Source organism: Diabrotica virgifera, chromosome 8 (assembly GCF_917563875.1).
Source record: "Diabrotica virgifera virgifera chromosome 8, PGI_DIABVI_V3a".
NCBI classification, from domain to species: domain Eukaryota; kingdom Metazoa; phylum Arthropoda; class Insecta; order Coleoptera; family Chrysomelidae; genus Diabrotica; species Diabrotica virgifera.
Window position 1 is genome coordinate 115542686 of NC_065450.1, and position 25552 is coordinate 115568237.

The 25552-nt window shown below is 32.0% G+C and overlaps 1 protein-coding gene across 2 annotated transcripts in view; it reads left to right on the plus strand.

The window, feature by feature from the left end:
- LOC114338020 (glypican-6) overlaps positions 1–25552 on the plus strand; it is a 475036-nt gene that overhangs the window by 397222 nt on the left and 52262 nt on the right. The window lies entirely within an intron of this gene.

The window sequence follows — 25552 nt, forward strand, 5'->3', positions numbered from 1 at the left end:
TGACAATGAAGCGGTCATCTCGAATTGTAGTACATAGTACATCGATGTCGGTCTTGGCCTGCGGCCCCTGCGGGTGTATGAACCTGTCTCCTGAAATCGTCTGATAGCATCCTGTACAACCGTAGTTCAGCTCCTACATCCTTCGGAGAGCTCAAGACGGCTGCGGTAGAGGTTGACACACTACACACTATCTCCCAATCGGATATCCAGGATATCATGAATGGATTGCCGAACTGGCTCCAAAAAGTCCTGAGGGCCAGAGACGGTAATAAACACCCATTATTAATACTCACATTTTTTTTAATTAGCCTATGATTTTCAAAATTATGTTGAATTTTCTTCCAAGATTTTTAAAAAACATTTGACTTTTGCTAAGCATCCCTTGATAAACGACTTTTTTTCAATAATTTTAATGTTTTATTTTCCCCAAAGGTAGTTTTCACCGTCTTTCATAAAATGTGGTATAAGATATCTGCAAAATGAAAGAAAAACAAGGTGGGCGGTTAATAATAATTGTGCCGGTGAGTGTATTTATATTATACTATTCACTTATTCTTAAAAATGGCGAAGGTTCCAAATATTTTTATGAAGGTACCTTTTTGGTTAATTAAGTGTCAACGCCAATATACCAATTTCCGGTCATTTTATTAAGTCCATTTAAAAGAGTCCTTGCTGCAGGTTTATTCTTGAAATTTGAAGAGAGAAGTCTCAACTTGTCTGGTGCGTCTCGTTCCCCGCGGCTAGGTATTTTGGTAATGACCATACGCGTTAGCTATGTTGAATGACTCATTCTAAAATACCTGAGCTTGATACGTTGTTTTGTTGATGAATATACACCCGTATCCGTACCCAGATCAAGATAGTGAATCTCAATAACAATGGGAACGAATAAAGAAATGTATCGAAGGAACTCACCACCATAATTTTGAAATGCAGTGGCTGCAGCAACTTTTTAGAATGTTAATAGGTATTTTTGGTCGAATAAAAATAAAAATTGCGGTTTCTATACACTGACAAAAATATTTATCTTTTATGTTTTAACTATTAATGGAAACTAATATTTTTTGATAATTTTTGATTGTTATTTTTGTAATATAATTCCAATCATGTTATTGAATGAACTATAGTCCATAAAGCCACTGCGCATCCGCTAGGGAAAATATTCTGATTCGGATTTTTTGCACAATCTTACTCAAAAAGGACTCCTTTTAACAAATTTGCATGTTGCCAAGACCAAAAGGTGGTCAAAAATTTTTTAAACGTTTTTTTTTTTTGTTTTTTACCTAAAATAACCTAAAACCTAAAATTACCTAAAATTTTGTTTTTTGGATCATTCCAAACAGAAAAGGTCTTTAGTGACTTTTCTCTAAAAATGATAGTTTTTGACATATAAGCAATTAAAAATTGAAAAATTGCGAAATCGGCCATTTTTAACCCTCAAAAACTATGTGAAAAACTGAAAATTTGAATGTTGCCAAGGTAGGTAGATATTCTTTAAACATCGTTTGATTAAATCCCGAAGAGTTTTTTGCAATACAATATTCAAAACTCCTTTGTTTTTTAATTGCCAATCAAGCGTGCGCGACACTATTTTCCACCGACAGTATGGTGCAAACGAAAGGAATAAATTCGTTATTTCGGAAAAATCCTTTAAGGAAAAATCCCGAAACAGGTCAATTTTTATTTTTAAGTTATGATATTGTGGCATATATGGTATACTAGTGACGTCATCCGTCTGGGCGTGATGACGTAATCGATGATTTTTTTTAAATGAGAATAGGGGTCGTGTAGTAGCTCATTTGAAAGGTTGTTCAATTCTCTATTCAGTAATGTAAACATTTACATAATTATTTATACAGGGTGTCCTTCTACTTCTTTTTTTGTCAAATAATTTATAATAATAATAATAATAGTCTCCCGTTTTATACCGCTCACGTGGCTTTGGGAGTATAGCAGGGTAGTCTGCTATATCTAGGGCCTACGGTATACAAGGAAGGTAACAGGGCCAGTGCTACGCTTCAACCGCCTATTATTACCCCTGGTTTTACCCAAGGTACTCATTTTATTCAGGCTGAGTCGACCTTATTATTTTTGTCAAATAATTTAATTTAATAAAAAATTTTTGGACACCCTGTATAAATAATTATGTAAATGTTTATATTAGTGAATAGAGAATTGAAGTACCTTTCAAATGAGCTAGCACACGACCCCTATTCTCATTTAAAAAAAATCATCGATTACGTCATCACGTCCAGATGGATGACGTCACTAGTATACCATATATGCCACAATATCATAACTTAAAAATAAAAATCGACCCGTTTGGGGATTTTTCCTTAAAGTCGCCGGTTTACAAAATAACGAATTTATTCCTTTCATTTGCACCATACTGTCGGTGGAAAATAGTGTCACGCACGCTTGATTAGCAATTAAAAAACAAAGAAGTTTTGAATATTGTATTGCAAAAAACTCTTCGGGATTTCATCAATCAATTTTTAAAGAATATCTACCTACCTTGGCAACATTCAAATTTTCAGTTTTTCACATAGTTTTTGAGGGTTAAAAAAGGCTGGTTTCGCAATGTTTCAATTTTTAATCGCTTATATGTCAAAAACTATCATTTTTAGAGAAAAGTCAGTAAAGACCTTTTCTGTTTGGAATGATCCAAAAAACCTAAAAAAACTTTTTTCCATGCAAAAAAAAATATTTTAGGAAAAAACCAAAAAAAAAAACGTTTAAAAAATTTTTGACCACCTTTTGGTCCTGGCAACATGCCAGGTTAAAAGGAGTCCTTTTTGAGTAAGATTGTGAAAAAAATCCGAATCAGAATATTTTTCCTAGCGGATGCGCAGTGGCTTTCTGGACTACTAGAAATAACTAGATAATTCGTTTTTTCACAAGCTTTTTATTATTCACTTTTTATTGCAAATTTTAGCGCAATAAAAAGTTTTCGTACAACTTTTATTCTTTATTTTAATTTAAAAAATATGTAGTAATACGGACCTACTATTTTTAAATTCGTGGTAGTTACCTAAATGCATTCTTAACCATATTTTTGGTTTTTATAAACAACCACTTTAAAAAAAGGTGAAACTAACCGCCGATTCACTTCTTTAATTCTTCTGTAAGCTCACAAGCAAACAACTCCGCGTCATAACCGTTTATGACTTTAAGTTATATAAATACAAAATCAACAGTTTAGATAAATTAACGAGATAATAAAAATAAATCCTGTCTTTCAACTTCAAAAAGTGAGTTGTAAAAGATAAAGAACATCCTTTTTACAAATACCAAGTTAAGATGGGACTGGTAAAGCTCGGCGTACCACAGATTGTAAATATCGGTCTTCTTCTTAGTCCTCCGTGTAATCCTTAATCGGGGATTAGGTGGAGTATGCAAGTTCACGAACGTAACCAATATTTTTGCTGAAGGTATGTGTGTAACAAAAATAAAACAATAAAGTCCATCATTATGTAAGGCTAAATTTGTCAACGTATAAGGATGTTTTGGAATTTAGACGATATTAAAGATGACAAAAACCACAAATGTACAGAATATCATAACTGTTTACGATACCTTGGTAAACATGTTAATATTGATAATCGAAGAAGACTCGATTAGGATTAAGATGTCAAGTTTAGTTACCATAATATACTATCATTCATCATCATCAATGGTGCTACAGCCCCATGAAAGAGCCTCGATCTTCCAAGTCTATTACGTCGGTCAGTTCTATCCATTGCCAACCGTTGCCAGTTTGCTGCGCCTATTTTTCTCCCATCCTCATCTACACCATCCTTGCATCTGAGTTTTGGCCTACCCTTATTTCTACTTCCCACAGGTTGTGACATAAGGATTCTTCTAGGAGGGTTGTTCTGCTGCGATCGTGCTAGATGTCCTGCCCATCTTATTATTCCTATTCTTATAAGAGGTACTACGTCTTTACCACCAAATATATGTTTATATCTGTGGTATACCTCGTAGTTGTACCTTCTCCTCCAAACACCATTTTCACAGATGCCCCGGAATATTCCTCTAATAAGCAGAAGGTTTTCATCTGCCTTGGAGATGGTCCATGTCTACGATCCATATGTCAACAATGGTTATATGCCGCCGCGTCGCCTACGAAAAGTATAGCTCCGAAAAATGCCGTTAAGAGTATAACTTTCAATGAAAGTTATAGAAACAGAAATAGAAACAGAAAGGGAAATAATTGTTTTTGTCGGCATCTATTATGAACTAAATCTTTTCGAAATAAATACAATAAATTTCGACCACGAGTCAGGATTCTGTTAACCGAGATACTATAGTATCAAGCGGCGCCGCTAGGAGGAGCTTCTCCAACAATGCGTCTCAGAATACTTTAAGAACACTTGGTCATTTTGTACTCTAAACCGAGTAAAGCATGAAAAAGAAAAAGAAAATAATCGTTTTCGTTTTGATTCAATTCGAGTCTCTTGCCATCCTCTGACACAGTTTTTATGGCAGAAGATTACAACGGTCTTTATACATACAGGACTGGTCAAAGCAGAAACATTATTAATATCGATACTTTCTTGTCTCAATTGTATAGAAGAAAAAAAAATATGACCACCCCAACAAACTTTGCTCATTTTGTTTAATTTAATTTAATTTAATTTAATTTAATTTAATTTAATTTCATAAAAAGAAGCTGCATTGAATTCGTGATTTAGCCAAGGTAAGTTAAATTCCTTAAATTGCGGTTGTTTGACCAAATTTTCTAACCACTATCACCAATATACTTTACCGTGTCACCAACTTACCTAACATAAGTATGTATGTCAACATGACATTTACTATCATTATTATTCATTTTTTGTTAAATTCACTCTTCTAAACATTTACTTCAAATAATAAGTAACATAATAAAGCTAAACTTATTTCTTGCTTAGGTAGTTGTCACATTCTTATACCTATTATTAGTATTTTTGTCACCAACATACCTTTCCTTACCCTACCTCAAGCGTTATTATCCTTAAAATACCCTTGGTACCTTATAATAACATAATAATATTAATTTGAGTTATTAAATCTTAATCGCTCCTTAGTAATAATAAATAAGTAAAAAAAATTTGTTTTTAAAATTTTATATATCATTTTTTGTATACTTATGTAGTGCATGTGACCTATTTTCAACGAAAACTTTTCGTTTATAAATTTGCAAAAGTCTGTGTGTTATTGCGTTGCCGCTCCTGCAATACTTAGAGCAGGTGTATCGATGGATTCTTATGTAGTTTTGCCTTCTGAATCCAAATCTGAAAACGGAATTTCGATATCTCTAACCGTCTTCGAGATAATCGACCTCAAAATCTAAAATGTGACGTCACAATCCGGTTATTTCCTACCGACGCACTAAACGTCAGCTCAAATGGTTGATTAGGAAGTAGGCTACTTTTCAAAAAGCTAAACATCAAACTCAATAAGTTACGAGTAGACTAGTAATAATTATCTAGTAGTTTTACAAATGTTTGACATTTTTCTCTTCCAGAATTGAACAAGCGCTGTCGTATTTTTGTGTGACTATAAAAAAATCAATTTATTACCTACCTTCTTACATCTTACATCAAATATCGAATCTTGTGTAAGTAAACCGTTTATTCCTTTAATTTATTTGTAAATTCAGGTTATTGTACCTATATAAATTATTTTTGAAATTAAAAACCATTGACGTAATGCACAACAAGGTATTAGTGACGTTTGTAATTAATGAATTTGAATAATTTTAACAATATTTGGTTATTTTGAATAGGGCTTTTCATTCACAGTCATTTGTTTCGAGCTTCTGTCATGTGTCACATAATATTAATACATCTACGTCGTACGTTATTGGTAATACCAATGATACAAACCAAAGACGTATGACGTAGATATATTAAAATTATGTGACACATGACAGAAGCTCGAAACAAATGACAATCGATGAAAAGCCCTATTAGTATTTAATCTCAATTTGTTCAGCAAAGCATAGTTTATTTACATTTGAGTTTGACACTTCGTGAATGTCAAACTAAATTTTAAATTAAGTATTAATAAAACATCAATGACATTTGATAGTGAATTTAATTATTATATAAAATAAATAAGATGTTTTGAGTATATTTTAAAAGCAATAATTTATTAAGTAGGTATATATTTACGAGTATACGGCCTACCCCTACCTTTTATGATAAATGGACTGTTCCATTTGTTATGAAATTAAAATACAAGGTGTTCAGAAATTCTACCGACAAACGAAGACAGGAGGTTCCTCAGATAATTTTACCCAATTCATCTAGTCCGAAAATGCTTCCTGAAGGAGCTAGAGCTATTTGAAGATGGCGTCTGGTAATTAGTTTATCTTAAAATATCTCCAGAACGCTTCTATTTAGAAGAACGAAAATTGGTACACATATTTATCTTCCAGTGATAAATCGATTTCATTAATTGCAAATTTCTAGTACCGGTCATAGGCGTCCGTTTGGGTAGGGCATCAGTTATATTATCGCATAACTTTTTTGTTTTCAATTTTTAAGCACTTTTGAGTCTGGAGTATTAAAATGTAAGGCATTATAGTACTAAAAGGTACTCTTACTTTAAGTCGATAGAATACACCGTTTTCTAGAAAAATCGATTTGAAAATTTTTCGTTGTTTGAATATCAAAAAAAAATTTCAATAAAAAAAAACTATTTAGAAAAACCAAAATTGGTACATTTATTTATATTCCAGAGATGAATCGATTTTATTAATTGTGAATTTCTAGTACCGGTCATATGCGTCCGTTTTGGGTAGATCAACGGTTATTTTATCGCATACCTTTTTTATCACTTGCCATTTGTGTCCGAGTTTAGCGAACCGACAGTATATGAAATAATATTGTTTGGTATAAAAAATTATGGTCTGATATGTGCAATTCTAATGGAAAAAAATATTTGAAGATTTTTCTCAAATTATGGATACCAACAACATTTTCATTTATAACTATTTTATTTTTAATTTGACGAAGAAAAGTTATTCTTCATAAAAAGCTATTCATGTTCTAAGATTTATGATGCAACCAACATATTATATAAAGTTTTATTAATTTTATACGAGGTATATAAAAATATAAATTTAGATCAAGAGTAAACTACCTTTATAGTTCATAACATTTAAATTAGAATAGGTCTGGATCCCGCGTATGAAAAAAAAGTTGATTAATAGCAAGCTGAAAATTTTTTAATAGCTTAAGGGTCTCTAGTCGGATAAACTGTGATATATGGGAACACTGTAACAGGGGCAGTTTTAATTGTGGAACAGGTTAAAAATTTGGAACGGTCAGACCACGAAAACGGCACATTTATTTTGTCCGACAGAACAGACTTAAACTCTCCGAACAGAGATTAAACTCTCATGTAAAAATCAGACTGCTATTTATCACCTGTCATAATTCCTGTCATTTGACATATTCTACATGCTCCACTCATTAAAAAGCCCTTCTTCTTCTTCTTCTTTTGGCATCATAACCCTGGATGGGTCTTTGCCTGTCTGGCTATGTCCTTCCATTCAGATCTCTCTTGGGCCCTTCTCCTCCATTGTCTTATGTCTCCTTCTCATTAAAACGCCCATTTGGTGATAAATGGCAGTCTGATTTTTGCATGAGAGTTTAATCTCTGTTCGGAGAGTTTAAGTCTGTTCTGTCGGATAAAATACATGTTCCGTTTTCGTGGTCTGACCGTTCCAAATTTTTAACCTGTTCCACAATTAAATCTTCCCCTGTTCCAGTGTTCCCATATATTAAAGTTTGTCCGACTAGATACCCTTAAGCTATTAACAAATTTTCAGCTTGCTATTAATCAACTTTTTTTTCATACCTAGAATGATATAATTGCACATTAAAACATAATTATAAATTCTAAACTACTTTTCATAATAGCAATTTTCCGTATTACGAATTAAAATACGTAAATAAACAAAGTTTTCGTTATGATAATGCTCGCATTTTCAGCTTGTTTATACTAATTTATTAGATAAAGTTAAACATCCATGTAGCGTTTTTCACATTTCAAATGAACAAAACAAAAATACTGTCGGAAACGTTTTTACTAACATCAAACAAATTCTTCAATGAATCAGCGTGAAAGGACTAAACTGGTTTAAAGTGAAATGTCATATTTCCACTCGTATTTAAAAGAAGTGTCAATAGTACAATAGAAACTTTCGGCAAAAGAAAACAATATAATAAACAAATAAAGGAATACACCAGTTACCGCACCTATGCTCGTCGGAAATGACCTGCTGCGGACCTCACTGCTTGATGTCATAAAACTTTTAGTTAATTGACCACCCATAAAACACCAAGACATTTATGTTATCGAAAAAATTAATTCGATTTAAATCCAAAACCCAAATCCCCAAACAAGGTTAGATATCTTTCTTTAACTGAAAAAATAAGATGTTTATTAAGAGAATAAAATAAAATGCATTTTTTTGACTTTACAGGACAGGCCTCAATTTAGAAAAATAGGGATAATCTTATTTTATAATGGACTTCAAACACCTCACCTCACCTTTGATGATGTGAAAGAAACTAAAGTAATAAAACATACTGGCGAAAGTATCATAACAATAAAACATACATTTTTTCATTTTACATAAAATCAGAAGCCCTTAAAAGTTGGGATATGAATTGTATTTTTTTCTTCTTAACTTTTTCTTATATTACGTAGGTACGTAATTTTCTCCTTTATTCCAGGCGGGATCTGTTTTGAATTGGGCAATTTCCATAGGAGTCTTATTGTTTTGCTGGATTCACTTCAGGATGTAAATTACCTTGTAATTTATTACCTTGTAAATAATCACGGTATGCGCCAGTCGCAAACCTTGTGCTTATTTTTTTAATTTAACAAATTCTGAAAAAACAATCGAAAATGTTTTCTTTTTTGCGCCCATATTTTCGCCTATAATTCGAAAGATATTGCTCCTACAATAAAATTATGGTAGGGGAGCCCAAGCGGGGATTTTTGCAGTTACTCGATCGCGTCAGATTATCACATGGGGAGAAACCTTGTACCCTGTAAATGTACCTCTACCATAATTGGCTCTTAATACAGGGGAGTTCGTTAAGGGGGGTCCGAAAAAAAAATCTATCCTTAGAAAACTCGAAATTGTCAGATTAAGATAAGGTAAGTTAAGTACATGCAAAAGGGTGTATATTTAAAGTAGTATATTTAAAAAATCTGACGATTTGAGCGGGGCGTAAGGAAATGGGTGAGTCACAAAATTTCACAAAAAAGCCGAATATTTCACGAAATGAACGTCAGATCGAAAAACTAAAAAATACGAGTTCATAAATCTATCGAATGATACCAAACACGGCCCCCACGGAGAGGAGTGGGGGGTAAATTTAAAATTTTAAATACGAACCCCGCGATATTTCGCGAAGTGAACATCAGATCGAAAAACTGCAAAATACACGTATTCAATATTTTTGAAAAATCTATCGAATGACACCAAACACGACCCCCACGGAGGTGGGGTGGGGGATTACTTTAAAATCTTAAATAGGAGCTTCCTATTTTTATTCCAGATTTGGATTATTTTCGTAAAAATAAGCAACTTCGAGACATTTTTTCGAATTATGGATAGATAGCGCTATAATCGGAAAAAACGATTGTTGGAAATGGAAAATTAAATTAAAAAATGAAAGTCCCCCACTTTATGGAAAACTTAACTTTTTTGCTTTTAGGACCTACTCTTCACAACCCAATAGGTCCCCATAACGCTCGAGTAACTGAAATTTTAGCATACTTTCCTCCCCTACTATTATGTAAGGTAAAGATTTTGTTTTTTAAGATAATAGGTTTGTTCTAGCATCAGTTTCAAACGGTTTGAAATTATCAGAAGCATGCGCATTTGTTTGATAGCGTTCAAGCACACAAATTACTAGTTTGAAACTACTAGTCGAGCGTTCAAAGTAAAGTAAATTTTGATTTGGGAACTGACTTGAAACGGTCAAAAGAGTTTGGATTTTGTTCGGATATTCAGTTTGCGACTTGCACAGTGGAATTATTTGTTTGAAGTTTATAAATTTTCAAAGAAAATAATATGTTTTGACTATTACTTACCATTATTTACGTTTATAACATTCATTTTAAATATTTAGCGTAAATCTTGAAAAATTTGATACTAGAAGAAAAACGTATTCCTAATCTAACCTCAAAATTATAAATAAAAACAAACATGAACCAGTCACATTTGACATTTTTATTTTCTAGGCTCTTCTAGTTGACCGATTTAAATTCAAAGTGCGTTTGAAAGCTTGAGCCCTTCTTTATAATATGTTAAAAAAATTCGACTGTTTAAAGGGCTTATTTTAGGCCCAGCATAATTTTGCAAAATAATATTTTTTGCGGACCCTGAGTTGCAAAATTATTATGGAAAACTATTAAACCGATCCTTAGCACACGGGTAAAACTTTTTTTTTAGTTTTTCTAGCCGGAATATGAAGGCTGTAGTAGGTCTGGATCCCGCGTATGAAAAAAAGTTGATTAATAGCAAGCTGAAAATTTGTTAATAGCTTAAGGGTGTCTAGTCCTTCATAATTCCTGTCATTTGACATATTCTACATGTTCCACTCATTAAAACGCCCATTTGTTGATAAATAGCAGTCTGATTTTTGCATGAGAGTTTAATCTCTGTTCGGAGAGTTGTAAATCTGTTCTGTCGGACAAAATACATGTGCCGTTTTCGTGGTCTGACCGTTCCAAATTTTTAATCTGTTCCACAATTAAAACTTCCCCTGTTCCAGTGTTACCATATATCAAGGTTTGTCCGACTAGACACCCTTAAGCTATTAACAAATTTTCAGCTTGCTATTAATCAACTTTTTTTTCATACGCGGGATCCAGACTTATAAGTAATGTTTAAGGGGATGAAAAAATTTAAAGGCGAAACTCCATTTTTTGCACTTTTTCCCAATAATGGCTATTTTTTAAACAATAAAAAATATACTGGCAATTTCTAGCTGATCAAATTTTATGTAAAATTGAATTATTCGTGATGTGCAAGAAGAATGTGTTTGTCGATTTGTTTATTGTCATGACACCGGTGGGTGGTATTTGGGGCATTTTGAGTATTAATTAAATTACTTTTTATATTTCCTGTATAAGTTGTTAACTAATAATACTGCCGAATGCGTTAATAAAAGACCTTTCAATTAAAAAAAAATTAACGATTATGTCACTGTGTTAAAACTGGTGACGTCATCATTTTCGCAAATGGTTAAAAAAGTCGGCATTCAAAATTTAAAATACCTAAAATAAATTGTTTGCAAAAATAATGAATTTGTTCCATAATTTAGCTGCGCTCTGTATACATATTCTTTCTAATGCACTGAATCTGCAACAAGCACTCATCAAAACAACATATTTCTCTACTTAAATCATACGGTAACTATTTTACTTATTTTCGCGTGTGGGATACAATGATTCTACATTAAAAGTCTTGGTTTTTTTTTTCGGAAGCTGTTTTTTGTTATAACCGGCCGTACTTAAGCCAATTGGCTTATTGTGCATCTTCCATTCATGCAACCTTTTGACTCAGGTTTTAGTGTAAAGGATCGTTTAAACACAGCGATATATCAAACAACTTATCAAGGTCAATCGAGTTGTTGCAACTTATCATTGTGTGTAAACGGTGCATCGCACGACTTATCAAAGTTGGAGTTGGGTTGAGGTTGGTATCAACTTATCACAAGGATCGAGTTGTTTTAATTTATCGTCGTGTCTAAACGGTACAGCGATTTATCATTGGACTTGGGTCGTATCAATTTAGGAGAATCTTACCGTATTAGAATTTATTTACATATATAATTAAATAATGTACAGGGTGATTGATTAGTGGGGTAAAGCTACGTAGATCCGTTATAGTAATAGATAGCAATAAAAGTTAATAACAAAAATTGTAGCCAACTTTTAGATTCACATTTATAAAATTAATTAGAATGTTACATAGGGTGTTCGATAACATAGTGGCAGAAATCATAGAGCAAAACAGCGAAACCAAACAAGTTTGATTTCTCCGCTCGCACTCTTTGTTATTTTTCCGAAAAATGAATCTCGATGTCCTGATATCTGAAGTGTTTCAAAGAAAGCTGTTTTTGAATCAGTAAGATTTCCTATTCAGATGACGACGATGGCTTTTTAAATTTATAACTTTATGCAATTTTATAATTAAATAAATATTATGTAACTTAATAATTATTATTAGTTCTACGTTCTACAGTGTGGCAAAACCAAATGGAATAAATTCATTATTTCGTAAACCGACGACTAAAAAATCCGGACATATTTTTAAATTATGATTTTTTGGCATTTACATACTAGTGACGTCATCCATCTCGAAGCTGAAATAAAAAATATACATGCGGACCAATGTAAAAAAGGTCATTTCATTGTTGTCTTCTTACCGGCGTGAGAAATACAAAATAAGATTTACTATTTTATTTGGACATAAGTCACAATTCGAGTTTGAAACCAAGTTTACTTGACGTTTCGAGTTTCACTTCGGAAATCGTTATCAGTATATAAAAAAACATTCATAAATTAAAAATTTAACTTTTGTTTCTGGTGAAGCAACGCAGTTGGAACAAGCAGAATATTATAATTATTGTCACCGGAAAGCGAAAAAGGTAACGCACAACTTGAAAGAACTTATATATTTCTAACTTCGTTTCTGGTGAAGCAACGCAGTTGGAACAAGCAGATATATTATAGTTGTGTCACCGGAAAGCGAAAAAGGTAACGCACAACTTGGGAGAACCTATAGATTTCCAACTTGGTTTCTGGTGAAGGAACGCAGTTGGAACAAGCAGATATATTATAATTGTGTCACCGGAAAGCGAAAAAGGTAACGAATAACTTGGAAGAGCCTATAGTTTTCTAACTTCGTTTCTGGTGAAGCAACGCAGTTGGAACAATCAGATATATTATAATTGTGTCACCGGAAAGCGAAAAAGGTAGTCCCTGAAAACTATAGGTTTTTCCAAGTTGTGCGTTACCTTTTTCGCTTACCAGTGACACAATTATAATATATCTGCTTGTTCCAACTCGTTGCTTCACCAGAAGCGAAGTTAGAAAACTATAGGGTCTTCCAAGTTGTGAGTTACCTTTTTCACTTTCCGGTGACACAATTATAATATATCTGGTTGTTCCAACCCTGTTGCTTCACCAGAAGCGAAGTTAGAAAACTATAGATTCTTCCAAGTTGTGCGTTACCTTTTTCGCTTTCTGGAGACACAATTATAATATATCTGCTTGTTCCAACTCCATTGCTTCACCAGAAACGAAGTTAGAAAAGTATAGGTTCTTCCAAGTTGTGCGTTACCTTTTTTGCTTCCCGGTGACACAATTATAATATATCTGCTTGTTCCAACTCCGTTGCTTCACCAGAAACGAAGTTAGAAAACTATAGATTCTTCCAAGTTGTGCGTTATCTTTTTCGCTTTCTGGAGACACAATTATAATATATCTGCTTGTTCCAACTCCATTGCTTCACCAGAAACGAAGTTAGAAAAGTATAGGTTCTTCCAAGTTGTGCGTTACCTTTTTTGCTTCCCGGTGACACAATTATAATATATCTGCTTGTTCCAACTCCGTTGCTTCACCAGAAGCTAAGTTAGAAAAGTATAGGCTCTTCCAAGTTGTGAGTTACCTTTTTCACTTTCCGGTGACACAATTATAATATATGTGGTTGTTCCAACCCTGTTGCTTCACCAGAAGTGAAGTTAGAAAACTATAGGTTCTTCCAGGTTGTGCGTTACCTTTTTCGCTTCCCGGTGACACAATTATAATATATCTGCTTGTTCCAACTCCGTTGCTTCACCAGAAGCGAAGTTAGAAAACTATAGGCTCTTCCAAGTTGTGAGTTACCTTTTTCACTTTCCGGTGACACAATTATAATATATCTGGTTGTTCCAACCCTGTTGCTTCACCAGAAGCGAAGTTAGAAAACTATAGGTTCTTCCAAGTTGTGCGTTACCTTTTTTGCTTTCCGGTGACAATTATAATATTATATCAGCTGCTTTTTCCAACTGTGTTGCTTCACCAGAAACAAAGTTAAATTTTTAATGTATGAATGTTTTTTGTTGATATTTTCAACTCAGGCGCTCCAAAACCAACAAACCACTCGCAAACCCGTCCAAATACGTATTGCGAACCATCAAAGCTTTTGTTGAAAAACCGACAGAAGTTGACGTGCCTGATCCCTTGATCACGCATTTTTAATTACTTTTTCTTTTGCGTAGACAGACGAATAGGGAATGTTGTGTACAAATTAAAGTACGGTAATGGTACTTTTTAATAGTGATATAAAATACAGGGTATCCCATTTAAATTTTACTGAAAAAATAATGTACCTACCTACTTGAGTTTTAACTCACCCTTTATTAGATATAAAGTAAATTAGCAATATCAATCATTTTTAAAAATTTTGACAATAAATAAAATATGGCATCAATAAACCATTGCCGTTGTGCTTATTTTTATTTATACAGTGAGTTGAACTTGTTACGATTTTCATATAAAATTGGTTATAACTTTGTAAATACCCTGTATAACATACCCAACCTTTATATTTTGAAAGTAACAGGATCTATTTGTTTACGATGAAAACTAGTTATAATTCATTGAAGGGTCTAATGTACACAATGGTCCCCTCTTCAACTTGTTGTGGTCAACTTATCGCAGCGTCTAAACAGCGTTTCAACCTCAACAAATCACAGCAACTTGTCATCACAACTAGTTGCTGGACTTATCGCTGTGTTTAAACGCCCCTTAAACAACTACGTATGTAGCCGGGACTGACGGCCATACGTGCTCTCCGAAGCACAGTAACGGCTCAGTTTGATTAGAAATTCAAAAATGTCTGATGTTTGTGTCGGGTCGTCCGGACTGGTAAGCCAGTATCTAGCTACATACTAAGTTATGGCCGCCTGCCACTAAAAGTATGTCTTATAGGGGAGTGCATATAGATTTTCATTTCGGAAAAAATCAAACAAGATAGAACTTTTTGTAATTTCATTAAGAAATGTTTAATAATCAACATATTAAAAAAGTTCTACTCGAGAAGTCGGTGCTTCATTTTTTATTAAACAAATGAACTGCGAAATTAGATGTTTTTTTAATAACTCCGAAAATATAAATTTTAGAAAAAAACTGATTTGACCATTGAAAAATTCAGAAAATCTTACAAAAAAAACCTTGTACTTATAAAGATTTTTCTAAAATTAAATCTGTAGCTTCTATAATTTTTTATTTATAACGCTAAAGTCACCCTTCTCACAAACATTGGCCACTGTAAACTAGCGTACGGCGAAGTGCACGGTTGAGTTATTTTCATGTAATTCTGCAACTAATCGATCTAATGAAATTTTACAAATTGGACATGAAAGAAAAATAATTAAGCTATCTTATGGTTATACTAAAAAGAAATAAAATATATGGGGATACGTACGGTGTGGGCTGAAAGTGAGACTCACATGAATTTTGTTTAAAAATGATTTAAAAATGTGTAACTAATACAATTTTTCTTGTAAAACTCTCAATTTTGCACATCTTACTAAACGATGTTTTATTCAAAAAAAATCTCCAAAATTTAATTTAAATGATATGACGTCTCAAAAAAGGTATTTTTTTAAAACTTCATAGTTTTACAGAAGTAACACCACTGTGACGGTATTACTCAAGTTTGAACAAATCTATTACAGTTTTATATGTGTTTTTTTAAAGCTTAGGATGTAGTCTTTAAAATGCACTAAATCAGTGGTTCTCAATCTTTTTGAGTCATGTACCACAAAATCCTTTTTATTATTTTTGGTACCACTTAACTGAAATACCTACCTATCTAACTAGAAAATCTAATTAACTATAATAGTCTGTTTTGCGTTTTGTGTACCACCGCAAATAATGATATGTACCACCGGTGGTACATGTAGCACAGATTGAGAACCGATGCACTAAATTATTTTACTTTAGAAATGAAATGAACTATTTTTTCTTTTTGAGAAAATTAGGAAAGTAATAAAAATGTAATACAGAAACCGAAAATTAAATAAAAATGTAATACAGAAACCGAAAATTACCAGCTAAAAAAATGTTTATACAAATTGATCAAAACTTTTTTCTGTAAAACTTACCTAAAATACATTTAATAATAAGCTTCAACAATAATAACTGTTCAACAAAAAAAATCTTTTTTAGCTCTTATACAGTATGTCTGCGTAACTTGGAACCTATTGATAACTTTTTTATTATCAGTCTTACGAAAAAAAGTTATTCTTTATAAAATATTCTGCATCGTATATAATCTAAGATGCAATCATCAAAATATAAAATTGCATTAATTTTACGCGAGGTATGTCAAAAAATATGAATTTCACTCAAGAGTAAAGTACCTTTATAATTCACAATATCGAAAATTATTATTAAGAAAAGTTATTTGGAATTAAAAAATATGCTTCAGTGTTCAATTACATCCTTCTAATTAAAATATTGTGAATAATAAAGGCACTTAACTCTTAAGAAAAATTCATATTTTTTACATATGTACCTCGTATAAAACTGAAAAAGTTTGATATCTGATGGTTGTATCTTAGATTTTAGACCAGGTAAAGTATTTTATGATGAATAATAACTTTTTTTAGTGAAATTGATAATAAAATAGTTACAATAATAATTGTAATAAAATGATGATGGGTATCCGTAATTTGAGAAAATTTTTTTTTGCAATTAGAATGATGTAATTGTATATTAAAACATAGTTTTTAATTTCAAACAAGTTTTCATAATAGCATTTTTGATATTCTGGAATATAAAGGTACCTACTTTACTCTTTAAAGAAATTCATATTTTTGACATAACTCGTATAAAATTGATAAAATTGGATATCTGATGGTTGAGTTTTAGGTTTTTGACTATCCAAAGTATTTTATGAAGAATAACTTTTTTTCGTAAAATTGATAATAAAATAGTTTTCCAGGTTGTTCCTAGCTATACAAACATACTGTATAAGAGCTTCTGTATAAGATTTTTCAAATTGTAATGCCATATTCGGATTCAGAATAACCAAAAACAAAGTAGAAACATATTTGATCAAAGTAAAATGATGAATTCAACGATATTTTTAAAATTATTTATACAAAACAATTGTTATTCTTTAAACAATTAATAAACAATTAGCGGCCACATCTACGAGTAGAACTTTTTACTTTAACATGTATATAAATTAACAAAAAAAGTTTTAGAAAAATATAAGCTTGTTTGAATTATTCCGAAACAATGCATGTTTTCGTTCTAATTGCACTCCCCTATTAAATCTCGACGGGTATTAATGTTTCCGACTGTATTAAAGGTTTTTGACTTTTAATGTCATTATAATTTCTAGATATTTTCTAATTTGTCACCCTGCTAATTCATCTGATATTTAGCACTCAGCGGTGAGATCCAAAATTTTTTGTTGTTCTATTTCAACAGTGCCAAGCATAACATTTTTCTGTGGCTTGGTACAAGAAGCGACTAAGTCACTTTTTGCATTTTTTGACATTTGTGACTTCGTAAATCGATCTAAGCTTAAAACAGCATTTTCATTAGATCAAGAAACAAGAAATACTCTTTTAGAACATCTCTTTTAAAACTGATGCCTTCTGGATATGTTTTCTGGTTAAACGAATGACATAGTCATTTCTTGTACCAAGCCATAGATTAAAATTATGATTTCCACCAATTATCATTTCATTTCACCAAATGCTGCAAGATTTTTCAATCAAAATTCTAGGTGTAGCAATCCTAATATCGAAATTTACTCACGTCATTTGGCGTAGTATATTCTATTGCAAGTATATTTTTCAAAAGTTTGTTCTCTTTTAAGTAGGACGCCACTGTTGGAATTTAAGGTATTTACAAGGCAGCCGCGTTCTAGAAGATGCCAAATATTACCTGCAAAGGTAAGAATGAAGGTGCCTCCTACAAATATAAACAGTTTTCGAGTCTAATCGCTATTGTAACATCTACAAAGAAAACAGCTTATTTCATATTAATCCGTATAAAGAATTTTAGTCAAGCATACGGCTCTTGAGGAACGATTCAATTTACTATTTTGATTGAATGGAGCAGCTGATTGGTCACAATGTAACATTTTGTCAAGAAAAAAACTCGGTCGGGAACTACGGGTGGTCCTCTTAATGAGGGTACGGTCTAGTAGTGAAATTATTATTATTTGAGGGGTTCGTATTGAAACAGCCATTGGAAACATTTATGAAAAAGTCATTTTGTTCTGCTCCAAATCATTCAAAAGGCATTTGAAACAATGTCGTATTTTAATGTTCGTTGTGTGACTTTTAAAAATGCAAGAGGGTTGTAAATGAAAATAACTCAAAGTACATTACCATCAAATTTATTTGATCGGAAATACGAAATTTATTTTTGAGCCGGAAGATTATGTCTGGAGTCTGGACATAATCTTCTGCCACTTCAGTGGCATCTATCTTTCTTCTTTCCGTATTTTAAATTGTTGGAGATGGTATTTGCTGGAGATACATTTGTTGACCTTTAGTTCATTGAATTATTTGTCCTGTGGACAATAGACAATTTCAGTGTCTATCTTTCTTCTTTCCGCTTGTCTTAGGGACTAAGATTCACATTCGTATGTCAGTATTGGAAATATTTAAGCAGTTGACCAACCTCATTTTTAGAGTTCGTGACATGTGAGCAGAGTCCTGCCATATTTTGGCCATCTTTTACGGCGACTTTTGCTAGGTCACATCTACTTTTTGTATCTTCCTGTATCAATGTGACCAATGATCCCAGATATAAGTAAAAGTTCACAATCTAAAACCAGTCAATCGTGGTTATGTGTGTATGATTGTTATGTATAGTGTGACCAACTAGCCCGAAAAATCCGGGACATGGCCCGAATTACGAAGTAGTGTCCCGGCGTCCCGGACAAGGCTTCCGGGCCATCCGAATTTTCAACGTTTTGGTAAAATAATTTAATTTTGAAATTTTTAGTACATTATGTATTCTCCTGAGAATTAGAGGTTTTCTTTTCATTGTTAAGCAAATTAAGTCATGCGACAAATATGATAGTAAGAGTAATCAACACAAAAATATTCTGAAGTTGTTTTCTTGTGGAATTTTTGACAATTATATTTTGATGGGATTAATCCACAATCAAAAACTTAAAGCCTTCGAGATGTGGCTATACAGGCAAATCCTAAGGATATCATAGACAGACAAGATAACCAAAGAGACCATACTACGAAGAATGGGGAAAGAAAGAGAAGTGATGTTTACATTTAAAAAGAGATAGTTAAAATATCTCAGACACATAATGAGAAACGGAAATAAATACAGATTACTGAAAATAATCCTTTAAGCCAAAGTATTCGGAAAGCGAGGTATAGCGAGAAGAAGAATATCATGGTTAAAGAACCAGAAGAAATGGTTCTCCACCACAACAACTAATCTATTTAAAGCATCTGTTAAAATAATTATAGGCAGAATGATCGCCAATATTCGATACGGATAGGCACCAAAAGAAGAAGAAGCCACAATTGTATGACACTTACATTTTTATGTTAACCTAAGGTTATAATACCTATTTACATGAAAATTCAACATCAGTTGATTTTTCCTTTTTTGAGAACGATTTCCGGATTTAAAAAAAAAACTAAGAAAAATATAATTATTACAGCCAATTGTGGCTTGATCCTATCAAAAATATCATTGACAACATAAAAATGTTAAATAATTAATAAAATGATGATATTGAAGTTCTGAAAAAAAAATGGCCCGATTTTTATTGAAAAGTCCCGGATTTCTGGTATTTTTTTCAGCCTTGTCCCGAATTGAACTGAATTGGAGTTGGTCACACTAGTTATGTAGTCTATCCACTGTCATGATCGGTGCCTTTGATATGTTTAACTGAAGACCAAATATTTGATTTTCGTTTTCAACCAGTCGTGTGAGATTAATTAAACTCTTCTTGGCTATTTGCATTGCAAGAAGGGCTGTGTCATCTGCAAAACGTAGGTTGTGCAACAAGCACAACAGCAACATAAAACACAGAAAACAAAAAACGGAAAATTGTGGGATCGAGAAGAAGTTCGTTAAAAAACCACAAAGACGGTCGTGCTGTTTTAAAATTGTAATAGGTACACGAAGCGTTAAAAACTTGAAGAAAAAAGTGTAGAAAAATGTTAATTAAAATAGGATAGGACTGCCAGAGTATCTTTCCTAATTCGCAGACGATGGTAGTGGTTTTTTCTAACGAAGACGTCATAAGCTTATGACGAGTACATATATGACGGCATAATATGACGAGTAAGTTAATGTACAGTGGGTGATCATATTATTAGAGCCACCTAGTAAAATTCAATGTTTTAGAGGAAGGGTATATAATTGAGCTGTCATTGATGGTACCTATCATACATTAATGCATTTGTTTCCATTTGGCTGTCTTGATACATTTATGAAAGTGCAATAAATAGTCTGACAATAGTGGCAACACGCATGTGTGGAATTGCGTGACTCAGATGCCATTGTTTGTCAGTGCTGCCAGCCTAGCTTGCAACTCGTGTGCCTATTATTTTTTATTCTTGGTGTTTAGAGTTATAATAAACTTTGTGAGTTTTCATTGCTCTCTAGTGATATTCTGACAGTCCTATACTATATTTTGTGAATTAAGTAAAAATTGCGCGTTCGTTACACTAGTTGTACCAGAACATCATGGGAAATCCAAAGACATCTCACCAAGGAAAATAGCAGAAATCAAAACCTTAATTTTCATAACTAATCACTCCAACAGAAACATAGCATCCATTTCTAAAGTTTCAAAGGCAACGTGGACCGTATAAAGAAAAAACTTACATACCATTATTAAACAAAAGTAAAATTTTCTGAGACGGCTCTAATAATATGATCACCCACTGTAAGATTATTCGAAATGGGGTCTCACTATGAATATTACAAAAACCGCATATCGATGTAACACGTATAAGTACTTCGGATGCTGAATAACGAATACAACTAACGAATAGTAGAGAAGATAGGTATAGACAGTAAATTACAACTTATGTTACATGTTAACACAGGGGAACATACGACCTATGGTGCAGAATGTTCGACTATGTCAAAGAGAAAGAAAACGAATATGGCCCTCGAATTAGAGTATCTCGGACAATCATGCTAAATTTCAAAGAAAGGACGATGATCGATGGCCAAAGAAAATACTAGTGTACATTTCGAGAGAAACAAAGAAAAGAGAAAGACCTTCATAATCATTCAAGAAAGAAATCATGCAAGAAAGAAATGGATCTGCGAGAAGCGGCAGAAGCCGTACATAATGTAAAATACGGTAAAATATCGTTGTTTTTGCCTTTTGTGTTATTCAGAAGCTATTTTTCAACAAATTTTAACAAATAGCCTAAGGTTATCTCAAGAGATATACAAATTCTACTTAATTGTTTAAAACCAATGAAATCAACCATGAACTTAAAATAAACAACAGTAAAATTAAACGTGTAGTAATTAGTAAAATAATGTATGGTCAATAATATAATCGATCGGCTAACTAAGCAAATACTAAATTACAAACCGAAAAGAAGAAGTGACTGACCCCCCTTAAAAAGGTGGAGCCATATTTGATATCTGAACAGGCAAGATCTAATCCGTAGAATGAGGAAGAAGGGTATAATATATACATAGTTGATTATTAACAGTGAAAAATAATCTACATCGGTTTCAGTATGTGTTAAGGTTCTAAAACCATTTGTAGATATACATATAAAATAATCCCATATAAAATAATATCTACATTATATTATTGGGACCGTGCAAGTTCGGCAAAGCGACCCCTATTTCTACGCTCTGTACTTTTATTCGCACTTTTAATTATATTGGCCAATTATATTAGTCCTGGTTACTGGATAATTGTCAAGGCCATAGTCCAAAAAAATAGTAAGAAGAAAAAATAAGATTCAGGTTATGTTATGAAAATGTGAACAATTGTATGTAGTAAATAATAGTACATTGTTTACCGGGTAGGAAAAGCTTAACATTCCTGGACGACTGTGAAGATTGCTAAGTCGAGGCGCAAGCCGAGACTTAGCAACACAGAGTCCAGGAATGTGGCTTTTCCTACGAGGTAAACATACTATTTTTCCGCAAATCGTTTAAAATTCGACAGATATTGATTGATTTAAAAAAAACGCGATAATTTTACTCCCAAATAAATGGTGCTTTGAAATTCCTAATAAAATTACTTGGGTTACTATGGAAACGTATTGAGGTTGAATTGTCAAACTTGACGCTTATAAATTTAATTGCTGGTGTTCTCGAAAGTAAAATGATAAGTGATGATGAAATTTCCATTCCTGGGACTCCTCCAGAGCTGGTTGAGGCAGTGAATACTGCTTCATTAGAATTATTGCCAAAGAAATCAAGAGAAAAGTACGAAAATGCATACAGACGTTTTATGGATTATTAATAATTTTCTATCATTTATGTAGAACACTAACAACTGTACGGAAATATCATTTCCTTACAGTAAGGAAATGACATTTCCTTACAGTAAGGAAGTCCTGACTTTTTCTTCAAGAAATTTTGACAGGAATGTCAAAATTTCCTGGCGATTTGCGGAAAAATTAGTTATTAAAATGCAGTACCGCACTCAAAATACAATTAATTAAATTTACCTTTATACAGGGTGAGTCATGAGGAACTATACATACTCCTACCTCTTATAGAGGCTCCTATGGGGAATAAGAAATGACCATTAAAAAGTGTCTGCTCCCATTGTTTAATAATATACAGGGCGAGTTTCGCATTTTGACAGAAATTTGTATTCGTCATAATTTTTGAACGGTCAGATCGATGTGTCTCTTATTTTGGCCAATCGTTACACTATTACCACATAATCAAATAATTTATTCAAACTAGAAAAAGATCAGGTCCGGCTTTAAAAAAATTAGTTCGTTTGGGTCTTAGAAAAAATTTCACCCTGTATACGCTTTTTGAAAACTCTAATATGAATTTTACAAATTAGACAAATAGGCAATTAAAATGGCATATTTATTTTTTTCCGCACACGATTACTTAATTTTTTATAAAAAAATCAAATTTCACTATGAATTAAAAGTTTGGTAAAGTGAACCATGTATTTAAAAAAAAAATAACTTTTATTAAAAAAATAATTTTTTTTGCACAAATAAGTAATTTATGTTACCATCCAATCAACTGATTTATTCAAACTAGAGAAAAATCAGGTCCGGATTTAAAAAATTAGTTCGTTTTGGTCTTAGAAAAAATTTCACCCTGTATACGCTTTTTGAAAACTCTAATATGAATTTTACAAATAAGACAAATAGGCAATTAAAATGGCTTATTTATTTTTTCCCCACATGATTACTTAATGTTTTATTAAAAAATCAAATTTGTCAAAATCGGAATTTTAACCTAAAAATGAAAAAAAAAGGAACTCACGGTTTAACTCGCTACAACTCTGTTCCATTTTAATATTTTTTTTTTGAAATTTTTACAGCACATACCTCTTACCATTGTAAAGACTATGAAAATTGTTGTAGACTTTCAGTCTTCTTCTTGTAAAAGTTGCAAACTTGTAAATCCCAAAATTGGGTGGAAAAATTTAAAATTTATCAATGTGATCACGTCTATGTTAAACTATAGAGTCCAAAAGAAGTGTTATGGGAAGTTTTAGATGTAGACGTGTTATAGAAAAAAAAATGGTAAAACTTTTAATTTTAAGAAAAACGTTGTTTTTGTAAATTAATTTTTGTAAAAAAAGTTAATTTTTTTAAATCTATGCAAAAACTTTGCCAAACTTTTTATGTCAAATTTGATTTTTTAATAAAAAAATAAGTAATCGTGTGGGAAAAAATATGCCATTTTAATTGCCTATTTGTCTTATTTTTAAAATTCATATTAGAGTTTTCAAAAAACGTATACAAGGTGAAATTTTTCCTAAGACCCAAACAAACGAATTTTTTAAATCCGGGCATGATTTTTTTCTAGTTTGAATAAATCAGTTTATTGAGTGACAACATAAATTAAATATTTGTTAAAAAAAATTCATTTTTGTAATAAAAGTTATTTTTATTTTAATCTATGGTTCACTTTACCAAACTTTTAATTATTCATAGTCAAATTTGATTTTTTTTTATAAAAAATTAAGTAATCGTGTAGGAAAAAAAATAAATATGCCATTTTAATTGCCTATTTGTCTAATTTGTAAAAATCATATTAGAGTTTTCAAAAAGCGTATACAGGGTGAAATTTTTTCTAAGGCCAAAACGAACTTATTTTTTAAACCCGGGCCTGATTTTTTTCTTGTTTAAATAAATCAGTTGATTGGTGGTAACATAAATTAAATATTTGTTAAACAAAATTAATTTTGGTAATAAAAGTTAATTTTGTTAAATCTATGGTTCATTTTCCAAACTTTTAATTCATAATCAAATTTAATTTTTTTATAAAAAATTAAGCAATCGTGTGCGGAAAAAAATAAATATGTTATTTTAATTGTCTATTTGTCTAACTTGTAAAATTCATATTAGAGTTTTCAAAAAGCTTATACAGGGTGAAATTTTTTCTAAGACCAAAACGAACTAATTTTTTTAAAGCCGGACCTGATTTTTTTCTAGTTTGAATAAATCAGTTGATTAGGTGGCAATAGTGTAACGATTGACCAAAATAAGAGACACATCGATCTGACCGTTCAAAAATTATGACGAATAAAAATTTCTGTCAAAATGCGAAACTCGCCCTGTATATTATTAAACAATGGGAGCAGACACTTTTTAATGGTCATTTGTTATTCCCCATAGGGGCCTCTATATGAGGTAGGAGTATGTACAGTTCCTCATGACTCACCCTGTATAATAATTGCATATCATATCAATATTGTGGAGCAATATATAATTTTTCTGCTTCAATGACAGAAGGTATGAAATATACGTCAATTTGACAATTTCAATTGACAATATGAATTATTTAAGATACTTACAATATTTCTCCGCGACTCGCGCACGGTCGTTTCTCGTTTCCCTTCCAAGTACTTGCACACCGCGAATAACAAGATAAATCGCCGCCGCCTACGAAAAGTATAAATCCGAATAATGCCGTTAAGAGTATAACTTTCAATAAACGCCGCGAAAAATATTATTTTCGATTATATGATTGTGAACATTATAATCCCTAATAAAGTGTTAGCGAAAAAATTTATTTTTTGAGGAGAATCAGCAAAAAACATAATTTCTGTTTGTGGGTTCACGAAAATTATAATTACTAAAAAGTTCTCAGAAATAATTGTTTTCGTCGGCAGAAACAGAAACAGAAAGGGAAATAATTGTTTTCGTCGGCATGTATTATGAACTAAATCTTTTCGTTATAAATATTTTGGGAGTTATAATCTTCGCGGACACGCATATAAAAAATAATCGCCAACACTTATCAAATAGTTATTTTTTCACTGGAAATGTATTAGGAATCACATTAATCATAG